The following is a 19,297-nucleotide window of genomic DNA, read 5'->3' on the forward strand; positions in this document are numbered from 1 at the left end:
CCCAAAATAATTGCTTTGTTATAACGGAGGCTTTAGCGTGACTTTCTTTTACAATACTCAATACAGCGTATGCTACGATGGACCTTCATTAATTGCTTTAAATGATCACTCCTTGGCCCTCCATACTACATTGTGCTCTAGATTAAATGAACTGGGATTACATTCATCATTACCTAAATGTAAATAGAAGCGAAAACAGAATCGTTGTTTCAAAGCTAGCCGGCGTAGAACAGGAAGAAGAATCCCAGTTATCTCCCTTATTTCGGCATAACCATTTTGAAAAAATTCGACCGTTAATTTAGATAACCTAATTCAAATCACTATTAATTCGTCAACCTTTGTGTCAGCTATCCAAGAAATACCTCTGCGCATTGCATTATTCAATGCCCAGTCAGTAGGACCACCGGAAAAGCGCACAGAAATAGTTAATTTTATCAACGACCTGAATGTTGACATAGTTTTCCTGACAGAAACATGGCTAAAATCATCAGGCGTGTGCGGATCTAACACCCACTGGTTCCTCCATCAAGTCGTTCCCCAATAATTCTCGCGGGGGTGGAATTGCTGTCCTCACAAAGAACTTCATGATAAAACGTCTTAACTATACTACAACATTCAATTTCGACCACACATCGTTTGAACTAGTTCAAACCACACTCACAATGGAGCAAAGGTCAGTCCATATTTTCTGCCTATACCGCCCTCCTCCTAGTAGAAAATACAAGCTGGCTGACTCTCTTTTTGGAGCAGTTTCCGAATCTTACGGACTATGGAAATTCGATTTGTGGCAACCTGATTCTTCTTGGAGATTTCAACTTTCACTTTGGCTGTCCCGGAAACTCAAATACATCAAATCTCATATATTCCATAAATGGTTTCAACCTCAAACAGTCAGTTAACCAACCCACCAACAAACATGGTCACATTTTAGACTGGATTCTTCATAGACCTGATGATAATATTCTACGGTCCTCCCTTGTATCCCATGTCCTTGCATCAGATGACATCTGCAATATATGCCATCAGTCCCTAACCCTCCACCTTTATCTGCTACTAAGAGAAACCTCCGTATGATAAATAGAACCAAACTAATGCACGACATCCAAGCTAACTTAACAACTTCCTAACGTCCGACCGCAGAACAACTCGATAACTGTCTGCGTTCATTGCTTGACATATATGCCCCAGCTACCAAGTGCAGAGTATCAATTCAAAAGTGTTCTCTATGGTATAGCAGTGTTAGGGACCAACTTTGCACTGCTAAAATAGACCGCCGTAAAGCTGAGAGGCTTTGGCTTTCCACCAGACTCACTAGTCATAAGCAAATTATGAAGTCGCTAAGAAGAATGTCACAAATATAGTCCATGCAGCGAAATCAGCCCACTACACTACTAAGATCATGGAAAGTTCCAGCTGCAAAGAGCTCTTCGAGATTACTAACAAGCTAATGTCAAGGAACAAATCAAAACCACTTCCAACTACCTTCTCTCCAGTCGCCCTTCCGGACATGTTTTCAAATTTCTTCCGTGACTTAGTAAAAACCATTAGAGATAAGCTTTCCACCACAATTTCAGTTAACTCGTCGTCACCATACAGTTGGGATACAGAATTTGAGCGGCAACCATTAGCAGTAGTTGAACCTGTCTCTATGGATTTCGTACGTACAATCTGATGAAGAGTGCACCAAAGTCATGTGAACTTGATCCAATTCCAACATCACTGATGCTTGAGTGCTTAGATCCAGTATTGCCTTCACTAACTGATGTTATTAATACCTCTTTCTCATCCGGGGTATTCCCATCATTTTTAAAAACTGCCATTGTAATGCCTCTGCTGAAGAAACCAACAATAGACCATAAAGATTTAAAAAACTACCGCCCAGTTTCTAATCTCCCATTCATATAAAAAGTCTAAGAAAAGGTTGTCCTATCCCAGCTTGTATCTCATCTGAATTCAAACAGTTTTTTTAGCAATGTACAATCTCCTTATCGCACTTGCCACAGTACTGAAACTACTCTTCTAAAAGTAGTTAGTGACATTCTCTCTGCGTTGGATAGAGGAAAGTTTACAATCCTCACCCTCCTTGATTTGTCTGCAGCATTCGACCCAATATACCATGATATATTAATTCACCGTCTCCAGCATGTATTTGGCATTCATGATGCAGCCTTAATGTGGTTCAAGTCCTACTTGGTCAACAGGACACGAATTGTATCTGCAAATGGAATACACTTCAGCCCAGTTGATCTATGCTGTGGTGTTCCACAGGGGTCTGTTCTTGGACCCGTTCTCTTCATTTTGTACACTCAGACGCTCTCAAGCGTCATAGATCGTCATCCAGTGTCTAACCAATTGTACGCTGATGACACCCAACTCTACAAAATCTATCCACCCAACTAAAGTTGATGCAACCATCCAAGGTGTAGACAGGTGCATTTTTGATGTGAAATCATGGATGACATGTAACAATCTGCAGATGAATGCTGATAAAGCTGAGGCCCTTCTGATCACAACACAAATACTTTCTCATTCACAACCTGTACTTCAAACAATAAATATCAGCAACGCCAACATTAAATTCACACAATCAGTACGAAACCTAGGTGTTACTCTGGACAGTACTTTCACATTGCACCAACATGTCATGAACTTATGCAAGGCTGCATATCTTGAGCTGAGACGCATCAGCTCAATTCGCAAATATCTTTCAGCTGATGCCACTAAAACTCTTGTGTGTTCATTAGTACTTTCAAGATTGGACTATTGTAACTTAATTCTATCTGGTTCATCTCAATATCTACTCCACAAACTTCAAAACGTTCAAACCACAGCTGCTCGGATCATACTTAGAGTACCACGATTAGAGCGCACCTCTTCGCTGCTCTGTATCTTACACTGGATATCCATTCGATCCAGAATCAAACACAAAATGTGTTCTCTGTGTTACGTTTCACTGTCGGACTTTAGTCCAACATACCTATCCGACCTCACCCATCTGCACACACAAGCAAGATACTTACGCTCCTCTTCTGACAATCTTGTACTCATTATTCCCACCATCAAAACAAAGTCACATGGACAGTGTTCTTTTGCGTATCAGGGCCCAGCAACGTTGAATGAATTGCCACTGAACTTAGACACAAAGACACCGTGATCCCATTCAAGATTGCTCTCAAAACTCACTTATTTCGACTGCAAGAACAAACGTAAATACATAATAATGTTTCCTACCTTAAATATTTTCAGCATGTTTTTTTAATGTGTTCTAATTTCATGGTGGTTGTTTTTGCAATCATACCATTATATCTTTTTTATCTTATAGGTGTTGTCTGATGTTGTAAAGCGCTTAGAACTTCTAAAGATTAGGTACTATACAACGTCCTCATTATTATTATTATTATTATTATTATTATAGTAGTAGTAGTAGTAGTAGTAGTATTTGATAAGATCTAGCACTGTTTGAATTAGCCCGAAATTCGATATTACTTTACGAGAGTCTGCATACGTGATAGCATTGAATACACTGGTCAACAGTGAAATCATTACTGACTTGAAAAGGCCCTAATCTGTAGTATTTTGGTGTGCCGAACACGAATATAACCGTGAAAAATTTGTATTGGCTCTCGTTTTGAAGATATTCATATACCTCATTTTCTATGTTTCACTGTGTAAATTTCTCCAGTAGGACTGCAGCAACATCCGGAATAATGATGTAACATTGCATAATACCATCATGCTCACATCATCCACAGTTGATTGCATCATTTTCTGATGCAATGCAATACTAATGCCATGCGGCTGCTGAAGTAAGTTGACGTCAGCAGTGTACTATACATGTGTAGGCCTATTATACTAATGCCAGGCGGCTGCTGAAGCTGACGTAAGCAGTGTACTATATAAAGCCCAATCAGATAGGTTCAGCATTTAAAATATTTTAGACGTTGTGCGAGACAGTTCAAGCTACTGTTACATAAAACTTATTATTTTATCCATTTACGTACAATAAAGAACAGTAATGCCTCGAAAGTGTGTTAATACCGCGGACAATTTTTGCTATATTTGTGGGGAAGTGACATTTGCCAACCAGAAGAAAAGTATCAATTCTCAAGTGAAGAAGGCATATCATCTTTACTTCGGATGCAAGGTTGGTGACCAAGACAAGCCTTGGGCTCCGCATATATGCTGTGCTACATGTACAACACAGCTTTCACAGTGGTTGAATTGCAAAAGGTCACCAATGCCGTTTGCAGTCCCAATGGTGTGGAGAGAGCCAAGCAACCACCTAAATGACTGTTACTTCTGCTTGGTTCCTCCTCTTTCCGGCGGAATAACGAAGCGAAAGAAGTCGAGAATAGTCTACCCAAACATTCCGTCTGCATTGAGACCAGTTCCACATGGTGAGGGACTTCCTATTCCAGAACCTCCAGCAGAATATTCTCTTGATTCATCTGACGAAGACAAAGGTGAGTCGACCTGTTCTTCTCCTGGTCCATCAGCATGCAGTGATCCAGATTTTCACTGTGGTGCATCATCGACCCCACACAGAATAACACAGGAAGAACTAAATGACCTGATTCGTGATTTGGACTTATCAAAGAACAAGGCAGAATTGCTAGGATCAAGACTCCAACAATGGAATCTTCTAGAAGAAGATGTCACAATTACTGCATATCGAAAGCGCCACCAGCAATTGGAGCCTTTCTTCAGAAAGGAAAGTAATCTGATATTCTGTTCCGATATTGAGGGCCTCATGAATGCTTTAAAAATCACTCATGACCCACAAGAATGGAGACTATTTGTGGACTCTTCGAAACTGAGTCTCAAGGCTGTGCTTTTGCACAATGGAAACATTCTTCCATCTATTCCAGTAGCGTATGCTGTCCACATGAAAGAGACATACGATAACTTAAGGCAGCTACTGAATTCCATTGAGTATAACAAGTACAGCTGGCACCTCTGTGGTGATTTGAAGGTAGTTGCCCTTTTAATGGGACTGCAGCAAGGATATACAAAATACATGTGTTTCTTATGCGAGTGGGATAGCCGAGCAAGGGAAATGCACTACATGAGGAAGGAATGGACTCACAGGCAGAATGTAGCCATTGGAGAGAAGAATATCCAACACCCAGCTCTGGTTGAGGCTCAGAAAATCTTGCTACCACCCCTTCACATCAAACTAGGTTTGATGAAGAACTTCGTGAAAGCCATTGACCGGACTTTGCCAGCATTCCGATACCTGCATGAAAAATTCCCTCGACTCAGCGAAGCAAAGATTAAAGAGGGAGTTTTTGTGGGTCCTCAGATTCGAGAGCTTTTCAAAGATGACCGGTTCAACAACTTGCTGGAAGGTGACGCGAAACAAGCATGGAATGCTTTTCGCCTAGTTTCTACAAACTTCCTCGGAAATGTTAGGGCAGAAAACTATAAGGAACTAGTAGAAGACATGTTGATGAAGTATAAGAAACTTGGCTGCAATATGTCTCTAAAGATTCACTTCCTTCATTCCCATTTGGATTTCTTTCCTAGCAACTGTGGTATTGTTAGTGATGAACACGGCGAACGTTTTCATCAAGATATCGCAACAATGGAACAAAGATACCAGGGAAAATGGTCCACTACAATGCTGGCTGACTACTGCTGGACACTCCTCAGAGATGCTCCCGAACAGCTGTACAAGAGACAGGCGAAGAAATCTAAGATGTAGTCAATGACTTGATTTTTTATAGGTAGGCTATTACAGTTGACCTTTTACTATTGGAATGCATTTCGTTATGTAAACATTAATTTCTTGCAGATTACAAAAAAACTAGAGCCAATTTTGCAATTTGACTGTCATATTCGTGTTCAGCACATAAAAATTGATAAGAATTGACTAATTTTATTTCAGTAACATGACTTTTGTAAAAATTTGTTGTCCAGTGATATGCTACATATGAGAGAGAGATTAGGAGGGACAGAGAACATCACCCTTTATTTAAGCTAATGTAGGGTATTTATGAAAAACTTCGAACGCATCACTTCGAGCGGATGATCTGAACTTTAGGAGTTTATTTGTAGAGAAGAAAGAAAAACAAAACAACGAATAGATGCTATTGATGGGATTATGTACGTATAAGGTCTGGAGAATATTCAGCAATTATATACATTCATCTAGATCTCAAAATACTGTATAACGTAATGCTACTCTTGTAATGTGAAATCAAGTGTATTAAAATGACGCAGCAATTGTTCCTTTGTTTATGTCTTTATCTGATTATTTGAGATTCTTTTGCAGGTCTTGAAAGTATAAAAAGTTAAAGATTCGACACGGGAATCATCAAAATCAATTTTATGGTAAAAAATGGAATTGCGATAGAATTTTGAATTGTTAAACCTAGAACAGAGACTTAATAAAGCATGGATTATACACAGTTGCACATGTAACACTACCAGTTACGTCAGTTTTCCAATCATTGTATTGGTGAGCATACCAACTCATTATAAGGTAACCCTCCGACCATAATAATATCCACGTTTTCTTCACATCTGTTCATGTTTGGGAATTACTGTTCAATATTCGTTTCGCCATGACGGACATAATATCATATAATGGCGTATTCTTAACTGATTTTTATATCGGAGAGAATGTGGTGTCAAAAGACAAATGTTTATTGTCATATTTACAAACCTGGCCAATAATGATGATATTACACCAAGCACAGCTTGAATGTCATTCACGATTACTCTGAGGGGGACTCACAAACGCCGAAAACCAACAGTGCAATCGTAATTAAAGAAAAACATTAGGTTGTACAATCGTCAAATAAAGTCGGTGTTGCCTGAAGGAAAAATAGTATATTCACTTATGATGTTGATATTTTGTGTGTCTACCTCTAACTAACGTGAAAAGAGCTTATTAATGCTGCTTATCAGGAAACAAAACGTCAACATTGCAGTTTAAGTTCGACACGTGGAATGCCGCTACTCCTATCCGGCCCTATGCATCTATCACTTGTTCTTTTGAGAACCGATTTATCGCGCAGATCGGCATTGATCTTCTAACTGATCACATGTCCTACTAATAGTCTGGACCTTCGAGCTGACATTTAACGATTTCAGTAAGGTAATAAAGAGCACGAATAAACATTTCAGAGCATTATCAGACACACTCGGACATACAAAAAACCATAGTGAGACAGATTTATTTTAATTGTTTTCCAGAAATGCGAAGAGGTTTTGGTTAGGCAGCGAACTCAACAAAGCAGATTTCAATTGGTCATGTTGATACATCTTCCCATCTTTGCACTTATTTTCGACATTTCCGTCTGTAGCTATTCTGTCCTTTACTTTAAGGTGAAAGGATGGCTTAATACTCCTCGGGCACATTTTCTTCATAAACACAAAAGTCAGCCATTTCAAAATATTCAGCCATCTTTAAACAAGCACTCTGATGACACTACAACAAATCTTAACTTATTTAAGAAAAGTGACGCTACTTCCCTACGATATGTTCCAGGACGGAAAATAAACTTGACCCATTCAGAACCCTTCATTGCTCGCTTTGTCTAAATGGAAACCATAGCACCGTCGTTGTGACTATTTTCCAAGAAAACACCCACCAGTTCCGTAGCTTATTGTCATATTTCCAAACCTAGCCAGTAACAATGCTACCAAACTAAACACTGCTTGGTTCTCATTCAAGATTACTCACAACGCCGACTCGCTAGCGTCGAACACCACCCATGCAAACTTTAAAAAACCAAGGTGTTGCAATTGTCATAACAATCGGTGTTACCTGGAGGAAAAATAAAGACTTTATCGATTATGTCAGTGTTATGGGTGTCTACACGTAAAAAGAGTTTATTAAGGCTCCGTAGCAAATGAAACGTCAGCATTGCCGTTTTAGTTCGACTCGTGGAATGCAGCTACACCTATTCATCCCTATGCGTCGATCGCTGTCTCTTTTGGGAACAGCTTTTTTGCACAGGTCGACATTGAGCTGCTAAATGACCACATATCCTACAAATAAACTGGACCTTTGACATGACAATTAATGACTACTGCAAGGCAGTCAATAGCACTAATACAAATACGAGCTTCATCGGTATCTCTCAATTATAACATCATGACCCTCACAGAATTTGCATTAGTAATCATGCTTTGAAATATATGGGAAGCATGGCTATCGTGTACAGCAGAAAGCTTACCCGTAAAATTATGATAATGACTAAGAGCGACATGTAAATATAAAACATTAATAAATGCATGTACTAAGCATGAAGGCTTCAGTTTTAATTTTCGAACCCGCGGAGAAAAATGTTAAGGTACAAGCACATATTACAATTGGCATGACTACATATGAATATCTAAATTTTGAAAATAAACCACAAGCAATGACAAGCACAGATAACGATATATATACTCCGTCACAGCCAACAATAAATGCATGGTGAACCGAAACCCAATTCATCGGCTAAACAATCGCATAAAGATATACAAAGTACCAATGTTAAACATTTAGGATGACTTGCTGCTGGTAACAATTTTGGTGAGTTGATGGAGATTTTTTTTACTTAGGCCGGAAATAAGGAGAAAACTGCTGGCACACACGTTAACCAAAGTAGCATCAAGAGAAAGGCTGGCTCAGGAAAAACAGCAGGCGATACCATGCTGTCTTCTCTGGGACGGCATAAATTTAGTAGCTGGATTTATTTACACTATATCGGACAAATCAATACAATTTCTCTGAATACAGGTGAAGAATCGTCGGAACTACAGCGAAATGCAACATCCAGGAAAGTCGGTCCGTCAGAGTGTCATGCAATGTAGTTGTCCACAGCATATATGAGAAGTACACCTGACACCTTTCACATTAAATATACGTATGGATTGTGTAAATCGTTAAAACAAGACAAAACACAACTTAGGTGCAAGATGCCAACACCACATTATATCAAGGATCTCGTCAATCTCTTTTACCATGAAGTAGTCTAGACGCCATTGAACCTGAGTATTCGATGATGGCCAAAATTTTGTGCAAACCCAACTGGCCGACCTTAGTAGGCTATTCCTTAAGGACGCATCAATCGTCGTAACCCTTGCGTAGTTAAATTTATCGACTAAGGACGCGTCTAATAATAACACTTGAAAAGGCCAATAGTTAACGCCCTCCTATCTGTCGGCTCAAGTTTCCCTGTGTTGACGCTATCCCCAGAAGAAGCTGTATCCGAGTGCAGACGCTATCACCGAGCGACGAAAGAGTACAATATATGTTTACTTTAATGCTTGGCTGCGTTGCTCTCCGGTGAAATAATATACGATGTTATGCAAATTGTCGACAAGCCTAACTTATTTAACTTCGTTGCGTAAATGTACGAAATACTTTAAGTTGTCGGTCCTCGCTGCATCTTAACTGTGTGCTCGATACGAACCAGTCAAAACTTATGCGTTTGTTTTATGCGCTTTTACCGTGATTTAGATACGGCAACACCTGCGGATCTAATATATGACACCGCCTTGAAAACGAAAGGGAGAGTTTTTGCATTGTGTCATATCTTTTTGAACCAGTTTTCACTCAACCTGCGCTGACGTTATTGTTGTAGCCTCGTTGTGCTTTTGATGATTCTGCCTCTGCAGCACGTCATTCCGATTACACGTTGATTGACATGAACACGGGTTATATTCCTTAATCATGAACACACCTTTTAAGGTGAATGGCTACATACCAATGCGATTTTCGACTTGCAAACGATGATCCTTTCCTTTGGTATACCTGCCTGATATTTTATCCTATACTGCTTCGCTTCTAGTCGTTATATGTCTCAGTTATTTTGAGGAACGCGTTGACCCAGTTGTTTTTGCCGGTATCCAAATCAACACTCAAACTTTGTTCATTAAAGCCACAAAGGGACGGAGAGTGAATAAGCACAGATAAGGCTTTTAATTGAATTGTTAAGTCCAATCAGGAATTTTGTTTTTGTTTGTGACAGACTGTTTCCAGATCTCGATCATTAGTGTGTGCATGTCTCCTTCTCTCTCCCTCTATTATAAACGCATACCTGCAGACATTGGATTGCAAACATGCACTCAGATAAACCCAAAGAAGTCCACATATTCCCACATTAGTACTTGCTTTTTATTGTTCATGCTATATCGGTCTGAAGGAAAGAGTAATACATTGACTGGGCCTTTGGGCAGGCATGATTGTGAGCAGTCTATGCAAACACTGAATCGATTTACATTATGGGTCTGAGTGACTGTGAGTTGTATATACAAAATGCATACCAGGTTTCAACAACCGGCTAAGTTCACATTTAGCCAAAAAGACGTCCATGACAAAAAATATAATCCGTGTAAATTGCAAATATACTGCAATTGTTTGAATATATAGTAAAGTGCACAATACAGAGATTTATTGGCGAAATAATTCTCTTTTTTTCCATTCCTATATTTTCATATTTGAAACATATATCCTTACATTTACACATTTATAAAATGTACCCTTAATATTTTCACATGTGAAAATATGAGATATCCAATCATGCCATGCGACGCTTGATATTGTGTGCCTACAAAAGTTCTACCTGCAGAAACAAAAATGACCACCTTGTAAGCTAGGACAATTAAAAAGAAACTGCATCACATTACAGACATGGAAATGAATCATTGATAAAGATATGTGATCAAACGCTGTTTGCATCTCTCTGCAGTTATTTCCCCTTATTTCCTTGAAAACAACGATAAACCTGCTGCGATTGATTGCTGAATCGGACTCTCATTGTTTTCAGTTAGGGTCAAATAGTTAACAAAATGAAACAAAAATGTAATTAGTCTGAGAGATTAGGTCAACCTATTCCTACTGCTTTCGTAAGTCACGCATATTTTACATGACTAGCCTTTCAATTTATGACAAGTGGTTGTGGGTTGGAGAGCGAACGAGTTGTGCCGGAGAGTGAGTTTCATCTTGTAAACTTTGATCTTGGAACAAATCTGGTATATGATAAAAAGAATATATATATGATCTGAAGTTGTAATATAATATTTGTACAAATCATTCATAGTACCTTCAGGTATATAACATAAGTACTATACGGAGTTATCTCTCTTATTCCTAAATTTCTTAATTTCCTTTACTTATTTTTCCTAGCCCAGATATTTAACAAATATAAATGATACCGTCCAAAGTATTTGGGCAAATATATTTAATACTTTATAAGAAGTTATCATAACAAATACTTCTTATGCCTCCTGGAGAAGAATCAGCATGTAAGATAGGCGAAGTCAGAATTATCCATTCATCTGCCCATCTAGATTGTACATTTTGTAATGAATCTTAGAATTAGGATGAATATGGTCTGAAACCATCTCACATTTTGCAATATCGTTATATTGGCTGAAACCAACTGGATACTGCCAATGCTTTCTCAAGGCCGAATACAATGAGACAGTCTCAGTACCATTTTATAGTTAGAAAACACTTTGACGATGTCAACACTGTCATAGAGATTAAAACCAGTCTGACGCTGTCAGTGGAATGGTCCAGGCTGACTCCAATATCATATTGTCAATATCAATATGTTTACTTAAACCAATTGTGAAATTCTCACTGCCATCCTCTTGACTTGGTACAAGCTGAAATTGTCAATACCATGCTAGTGGATGAAATTAATGTGCTTTTACCAATGCCATTCTTTTGGATACAAACAGTCTATTAATTTCAATGCCATTCTTTTGGATAAAAAACATTCTATCAATTTCAGTGACATTCTTTTGGATGAACCGTAGTAAATGCTGGCTAACACTTTCTCCAGTTTTTAATTATTCACCCACTCTTCGCTGATGCTATTTTGGATGGGACGAAAGGGTGGTTTAGAAATGGTTTTACATGTCCGATTTGCCACGGGAGTAGAATTCGAAGGTAGTGGTGGTGGAGGTGGTAGTGGAGTGACTTTGGTCTTCCTTTCTTTTTTCTGGTTTCCTTTCTTTTTTTTATTTCTGTCGAAGGAGGAGTGTACATCATCTTTTTTACCCAAGCTTTCATATCTTCCCGTTGGGGTGTTGGGCATTGCGTCAACAAGGACGCTGAAATCGTGCTACGAATGGGAGCTGCTGACGGTGTTTGAAAGACGTCTCGTACCTCTTCTTCCTCAGGCATTCGGTGGGCCGCGTCTGTCTTGAACACTGGGGTTCTTAAAATCTTCTATAGTGGGCAAAGCTGTTTTGTCTAAAGCGTTTTGGAGTTGACCGTAATTGTGTAATTTTTCTGTGTCGGACAAATCGTTGCGACACATCAACGACTGAAACTCGTGTTCTAACTGGGACATCTAGGTCAAATTCGGAGTGGGAGGCAACTGTGCGGTCCGTTGTTCTTGCCAACGGTGGTATTCCATTCATCGTTTGTAATGCACTAAAGCCAGTTTTCATCCTTCCATTCGATTTCAATGGTCACATCTGAAATTTTTGGACTCCAGGGGTCCCTTTTATCCTCTTGCTTAATTTTGTGTGTGCTCCCATGAGTCCACCCAGCATTGTTCCCAATACGCCTTTCAGCAAGGGTCCTAACAACACAGACAAAATTTCTCCTTTTGACGAATGGTTGTTTTCTCTTGAACCATTTGACGATGAACGTGACGATATTTGGCTATGCATTCTTACTAGTGTTTAGACAAATGTATCATGCCTTTCAAGACGTATAAACAACATTAGCACACGGTACAGATGACATCTTTGGAGGCGGTTTGAACGAGTTTATTTCGCATAGGTAGAAAAGCTTTGGACAGGACGGACAACATGTCCCTATGTTTGACTAAATGAGTAGGCATTTGTGTGCTTTTCTTTGTGGTTAGAAGATGGATGGCTTCTGCGAATGACATGTTGGGTTTTCAGGAACACAAAAATACTGACTCCCATTCTTTGCATCAGGCCTTTTTATATTGGAACGCGTCGCCACTCATTGTCTTTACGTCGCATCAACTTGATGACAGGCATCACGCGACGTGGAGGGGTTCCCAGCGGACTAAATCGGGACAGTTCTTGCTTGGACAAATCCAGTAAACTCTGTAACATGCCCGATCTCTCTTGAACTTTGGGAGCAGTTACTTTGTGAGCAGCTGCCACTGCAGCTATAGAGGAGAAGGGTGTCACCTTTGGAAGCGACATTATTGGAGACGTGGGTTTCCATTGTCTCATCAGCTGAGGATGAACGGGTGTCAAATTGGATTTGGCAGGCATTTCCAACAACGTAGAAGCGGAATAATCTGAGGCTACTGGAGACGTGGTCACCGTCTCTGCAGGTCGTGGTTTGCGAATGTAAGGTTGCGTTCTGGTCGAAGTACCTTGTAGGTAGAAGCTGTTCTATGAGGGCTTTCCTTTCTCTATGGCTGTGACCTGGTCTTGACACCGATGCTCTCTTTCTTTTTGGGGCTTCGGATGTTTTGTTTGAGAGAGGTTTTGTTTTTTGTGGATGGGACTTAGGGGGCATTCGAATCACATTTTAAGAGGGAACGAATGATGACACCTCCTAGAGAAATGCTCCCTCCAGGTTTCAAAATGATTTGCTTTTTGATTTGAGTGTCAGTTGCGTCAAGGCTACTTTGTTTCTATCAAAGAAGCGTTTAATTTGATAAGGAATGTGAATGACGCCTTGTAGTAACTGACATGCTGTCACCGTAAACCATCGTAAGAATTGACCTGTATTTCCACACTATGGTCACAAACCCTTTCTAGTAGAAACCATCAAACGGAAGTAGCTCATTCTACCAGTTCCTACCTTTCATTATATAAGCTTTAGGGTCTAATACTCGTACCGAGCACAGCGCAGAATCTGTGTTATCTTTTAATATTAAGGAAATTGGATAATGGGAAATCAATGGATTAGTTGAATGTTATTTACAGTATTATGTTACTACTATTTTCAATACATATATACATACAAACATACATACATACATACACACACACACACACACACACATACATACGTACATACATACATACATACAGCTGTTGATAGCGTTAAGACTGTCCTCGTATTGAATACACATTGTGTTACCTGCCTGACTATCTGTATGTATCTATGTGTGTCTGTCTGTATGTCTATATCACTCATATACACACATCACCATCATCATCAATGGTTAATCAGTGGTACAAAATATCAGCCTTTCTCCTTTAATACTGTTTTTGTTTGCTTACTCTATCATTATCATCATCATCATGATAAATTGTACATCTCTCATACAAGTATCACATTTTCTTTTTCACTATTATTTTCCGTTATGAAAAAACTCAATACAAACAACAGATGATCTTACCAAGTGGAAACATCTAGAAAGTTGATCAAACACATTTTTAAATCTACAGCGTCCAACATCCGTCTATGCTTTGAAATTTGAAGTGTGATTACGTCATCAACAGCTATTTCTATTATCCGAACGTTTCTCCTTTTATATTGCTTTTGTTCTGGAAATTTATATAAAATTTACCATATGATATGTTATTCACCCCGTGGTAGAATGGGCTACTTCCGTCTGATGGATTTGCTAGAAAAAAGGATTTTTGAACGTAATGGTGGGGAAAAAAAGGTTATTTCGCCGGATTGAATTCATACGAAGCTCGTCAGAGAGTTATGCGTTGGTACGTTACTATCTTTTGAATGGATATGTGTATTTTTTTAGTCTTCTTGCGATTTGGAAGCGATAAAGGACGTGCGAGAAAAGTCGAATCGAGCGGATGGTTGGGTCGCGTTTGCACTCACTGTATCCATTTGTAGTATCGATAAGTTGATCTTGTGTTATCAGAGATTTCATCATACTTTATTGATAAAACGTCCGACTATGTGCCCATACAAGACTTCAAAATATACTTGGTCCACAGCCGCGTACAAAGATGTATATTTGTGTTTGTTAAAAAAGTGGAAAAGGCGATCAACTTATTAGGGGATGGAAATTATGTCCGATATGTAACGTTATGGGGTGGTACGTGTGTGTCGACCTGGGGTATATTACCTATACCCGATATTATTTATAGGTAAATTTCCCCAAGGAACAATACGAGACCCACCTCTACCCCCATAATGGTGTGACATTTTGATGTATCTCTAGCACCTAAACTGCATGTAGATTAAATCAAACAACCAATCATTAATTTACAGTATGAATTATATCAAAGAACGATGAAAGTCACTGAACTATTTTAGCACAGTTCGCAAAAGGAGTGACTGACGGAATAATCCAGCACAAGCAACAATCACATAGTCAAATCTCATGATCAACCGACCTCTTCCATACTAAGGAATATTCCTCCTACTGTCTACACTGCTAGATCCGTGTTACATATGTAAATACCTGCACTATATTTACGTTAATTACAGTGCGTTTTCTTTAACGTAACTGCAAACCCACAATTATTTTTTTAAAAGACGGCTTGGCCGGAAGCTGACTAGGCCTATATAGAAGCATGGTCATCACGCTCAAAGGTAGGCCCTATCATTTCGGAGGTTAAACCTAGAAATGGGCAAAATATCTAGCTAATATGTCGGGCATTGATATTTCATTATCTATGCTATCGATTTGATACATAAGAACGTTGATTATTAAAAATGATCTCAAAATCTATTTTAGTGATATGTAAAATCTTTTTTAGTGATGTAAACATCTAAGCATCCATTTAATAAAGTTGATTTAAAAACAAGTTGTACCCTTTTTAATATCTCATATATGTGTATCAAGTGACTACTATTTTTTACAGAAACAGAAAATTTCATTAGAACTTTCGGTGACACTAGATATATCCTTTAGACGACCGTACTACGATTAGCTTCCGGCGAAAAACACAAGGACGTTAGCATGTTTCGTTAGCCATCTCGCTCACACTAAATCAACAATCAATCATCATATAAAGGATATATACATCTTTAGTCACGCATTCGTGAACATCGAAAAACCCACACGTTCTTATAGAAAACAACGTTGCAATACAGAGCGGTATCCTACTTATCATACAGTCATCATTAAATTGTGTCACATCAATATATATATATATATATATATATATATATATATATATATATATATATATATATATATATCATTATTTTGAATAATATCACAACAATCAGGCGCATTTCTGTACATTACCTCCCACAAGTGTACACAAATATTCAAATATCCATATTATTTAAATTTACACACTGCAACCATTTCCAAAGTTACAATTCAATTCAACAGTTTCAAAATCTAGAATATCACATGAATAAATACACTAGTTTACTACCAAGTAACTGAATAGCGAATTACAATATTAATTCTGACTATGAGCTAGCAATCTACATAATCATAGCTCATTTCTCAAGTACGCATGTAAATTAAACAATACAAAGGTAATTTTACGTACTAACGATTCTAGTAAGTAAATATACATACTGCACATAATTACATTTACAATGCCGTAACATTCTGCACCAATCGAGCAAATGACTCACTGACCTTTACGAAGCTTTCTGTCCTTAGAATGTACTAAGGGTTTTCCCGCCAGTTCACGAGTGGCTTCCTCGTAGTTTATTGCTGCTTGACCAGTACGATGGCTTACAATCACTAATTCGTTCTGAGCCCAAATGACTATTAAATTCTGGTTTCAATTGATGGCCCCACCCTTCTTCAGTTCCGATTGGATATCAATTTTACCCCAGTAAGCTCAATCTAACAGACGAGCCTCGACGCGGGGATATTTACAACAATAACATGGGTCCTTTGTTCTAGAACAAAGCTTCCAACGTCTACATGTGATTTGTGACACCCAACTAAGCGGGGCTCTTGTACAAAAACGAATTACTACGATATCCGCAGGGTCTACATATACCCATGACTGCTAACCCATTCCTTTGCCCCTGACTTAAACCTATTGCCACCACTTTACTCTTAGTTTCCGTACCGCTATTGGGCAGACAGCTCTTGTATACCTTAAATATGATGAGTTCAGTTCATCTCAAAACGTCGTAAAAATGTACAAGATTCTGGAGTGTCACGTGTATGCTCTCTTAAAAATCGGTAACATAAAAGAGCGAAAGGCTACAAGCCTTCTATAATTCAGCATATAATTTTTGACTAGAATATAAAATGAAAAGGATGAAAAAGAACTTACGGTGTTGCCAATTAAATCCCAGAATAAACCAAAAATTATAGATACAAGTCAAATTAATGTAAAGTCCTAAATAAAACCCAGGAGAAAGTCCAGAATTAATCCAAAACGTAAAGGCATCGATGTGTATGTGGTAGCACATAGTGTGTCAATGTGTTAGCTTTTTCTAAAATCACAATAATATTATTCCGGGTTTGAATTCACTTTAAATTTCAGTGAATGTCTCTATCCAAGAATGCTATAATTTGTAGATAATACTACTCAGCCCAACTGGACACCCTACATAATACAACTTCAAAGTGCTAGAAATTAAACTACCACTGAGAAAATCCTCTCAATTACAAGGTTATTTAGATCTCTACTTGACCGCAGGTCACAGTTTCAACAAAACTATTACCTAATGGAAAACAATCTTCTATATTCGACGGATTTGGAAAGGTCATATTTGGTAAAAGCTTTTATCAAAGCTTTTGCTATTGTTTTAGTTTTAATATTCGTCAAAGTAATTGCCTTTTAGAATTTTGAAGACGCACACATTACGGACAGCAAGCATTGGTTACCTGAATGGGTCTTCGTTAATGGACCTACATAAACTACCATTATTCTACTAAATGGTTCGTCAAATGCAGAAATAGGTTGCAGATGAGCCTTATATATCTTCTAATTGGGTTTTCCTATCACTTGACAAGTGTAACAAGACCTACAGTATTTACAAGCATCACTTTTAAATTTTTGACCATGTGATCTTACGATCTTGTGATTAGTGTTATTGATCCTTAAATGACCAGTGTTATGAACATATGCTCTTACAAAAAGTAACTGAAGAGAGTGAAACACAACAAACTGTGCAAAACTTAACATATATATTTATTTCCCTACGCAAAGTGAAAATGGAACAAAATAATTCACAGTATTGCGAATTAAATTACAAGATCATCCAAGGATTACAGACACACGTCCTATTGACATATAGTCCTGAATTAAATTAAGCGAAAGTCCCGAAGAAGTTTCAAAACTGAAGGGCATGACTTGTATATTGTAGCTATTAGTGTGTTGATATGTCAACATTCTTTTGTGGAACCAAAGTAATATAACACCAGGTATAAATACAGTGTAAATTCAACTGCATGTCTTTGTCCAAGAATTTTATTAGAGCACTTTTGTGTTTACGAATAATAATTTAAAGATAATACTATTCAGTCCAACAGGTCACAAATGACAGAACTTGAAAGTGCTAGATGTTAAAGCACGAATGACCATGTCTTCTCAATAGCTACATTATATAGTTCTCTACTTGACCTAGGTCATAATTATCATTTTCTAAAAGAAACATTACCTAAAGGAAAATAGTCTTCTAGAATAATTCTGATATTTACAAAATCTAAACAATAGCCTGTAACATTATTTAGGAAAGCCTACAAATCTGACCTAAATAAACAAATTTACTTCTACTAATAATAGTTATGATATTAAGCTCAAAATCATAGAGAACAATTTCGCTCTCTTAAAGTTGTTAACTTATAATTAAATCAACAAATTTTAAATAAGTCAATCAGTTCAAGCAGAAATAAAGTCAGTTTTGGACAAGGTCAAATCCAGCATAAAATATTACATTAAAATATCATAAAATCAATGTTTCTTTTAAAAAGAGCAACAAACAATTAAATTAAATATATATAACACCAGCCACATGAGTTTCAAGGACCAGGTTATGAATGTTCTGTCTCTACATTTTGTAATTACAATTCGTTCGTTCACTTACCACTTGTTACCAGCAGGTACATGCTGTAGCCTCTACATTCTCATTAAGACTCCCACTTTTTACAAAATAACAAGTAAGCACATATCTTGATTCAGTTTTAATAATGGCACTTTGAAAGAAACAGGAGATCTCATAATCTTTCCTGTTCGACCAAAGTGATTGTCATTTGTCACCCTGACAAGAATAAAGAGAATGAGTAGTTAAATGAGGATGACTGTGATCAATACCCTTTGAGGAGTGAAAGTGTCCTCATCAAAAGCCTGACCAATACATGAGTCAACTAAAACAATACTTTCCTGATCAAAATGATCATCAAGAGCTTTCTTTGCCATAGCCATCGTAACTGCACAAGCTGGGTATTAATCAGGGAATTCTTTTTCAATAAGATTGTCTTTCTGACCCAGACGAGACCTCTCAGTT

Source organism: Sinohyriopsis cumingii, chromosome 14 (assembly GCF_028554795.1).
Source record: "Sinohyriopsis cumingii isolate HCF-2022 chromosome 14, ASM2855479v2, whole genome shotgun sequence".
Taxonomy (NCBI): Eukaryota; Metazoa; Mollusca; class Bivalvia; order Unionida; family Unionidae; genus Sinohyriopsis; species Sinohyriopsis cumingii.